We start from the raw sequence: 1681 nt of genomic DNA, 5'->3' as shown, positions 1-1681 counted from the left end.
AACTAAGACAAAGGCTGTAATCTTTACGGAAGTGGACTGTCACACCTTTCTCCTGCAGAGCCCTGTGCCACTAAGGCTCCCCCTATTCATCGGGGTCCTATAGGACAGAGTAGAACTGCTCCATAGGGTTTCCAAGGAGTGGCTGGTGGATTCAAACTGTTGACCTTTTGGTTAGCAGCCAAACGCTTAACCACTGCACCACCAGGGCTCCCCTATTACAATAGTTACCATTTATTAGATGACTCCTATGTGCTGGGCGAAACCCTAGTGGCACAGTGGTTAAGAGCTCGGCTGCTAACTCAAAGGTCAGCACTTTGAATCCACCAGCCGCTCCTTGGAAACCCTATGGGTCAGTTCTATTCTGTCCTATAGGGTTGCTATGACACTGGGGCAGTTCAACTCTGTCCTATACGGTCGTTATGAGCAGGAATTGACTCGATGGCAATGGGGTTTTTTTTTTCGATTTGCATGTGCTAAGCACTTTACAAATATTATCTCTGATCACAATTAACACCATTTTACAAATCCACAGGCTGAGTCAAGAATTCTGTTACTTGCCCAAGGCCAACACAGCTAGTAAACGGCAGAGGTAAGATTCAGAACAGGGTCCACCCAGTGGCACTTCCCCTTATATTTAACACTCTAAAGTCGGGCGCTAATAAGATGTGAAGCTCTGAGTTTGAATCCTGGAGACTTCAAAGACATTATACCTTATTGTTCCCCATTTTAGACCCCTTCTTTAGGGAGAAACGTGGAGAAAGCAATCAGAAAGCACAAGAAAACGGTACAGGGACTCAAACGCTATGAGTAGAGACAATTTAATATAGGGAGAAGTCTAAGACTTAGGAGACTTGCTCTGGATTCTGGTCTGATGCTCCAATCTCAGGCAAGGACTTAACCTCTCTGCAATCAGTTTCTTCATATGTAAAAAATGAGGGGTTTGAATTAGGCGATCTAAAGCCCCTTCCAAGGTCCCTGAGTGACCCAAACGATTTGTGCTGGACTACTAACCTAAAGGTTGGCAGTTCAAACACACCCAGCAGATGAAAGGCCTGGCAATCTGCTTCTGTGAAGCTTATGGCCAAGAAAACCCTATGGAGCAGTTCTACTCTGTAACCCATGGGGTCGTCATGAGTCCAAATCCACCTCAGCGAGTTTTTTTTTTTTTTTTTTTTGCAAGTCCCTAAAGTTCTGTGTCTCTAAATACCAAGAGGAGAGGCAAGAGGACACTGACAGAGTTCCTCTTCTCCAAGGGGCATAGTGTGACGACCTGGGCATCCTTTTGATAGTGTGATGGTTCAGGGTCGGTCTTGGTTAGCTCTCCGACTAGCCCTCCCTGGAGATGGTTGGGTTTGGTGCCACCGGGACTAGAATTGAATATACAGGAGTGGGAGGCGAGTCTAGTGTTCTCTCTCGGTCATCGGCCGCCCTATTATTGTTGGGAGTCCAGAAATTGTCCCCCTCAGGGGTTTTGAAAAGAAAACTAATGAGCGCCGAAGGAGTGTCCAACAGGTGGCGCCAAGAGAATCAACTTACGGAGACTTGAGTGATTAGCCAGGCGAGGCTCTTCGGCCCCCCAGCGCCTCCCGGCTGATCGCGGGCTTATCGGCCGCAGCCGGCGCGGCCAGGCCGGGGCTGGCGGCTCTCCCGGGTGGGCGTCGGCCGCGGCTGGGCGCCCCTG

This window comes from Trichechus manatus, unplaced genomic scaffold (assembly GCF_000243295.1).
Source record: "Trichechus manatus latirostris isolate Lorelei unplaced genomic scaffold, TriManLat1.0 scaffold00085, whole genome shotgun sequence".
Lineage (NCBI taxonomy): Eukaryota > Metazoa > Chordata > Mammalia > Sirenia > Trichechidae > Trichechus > Trichechus manatus.
This window is presented reverse-complemented; position numbering follows the sequence as displayed.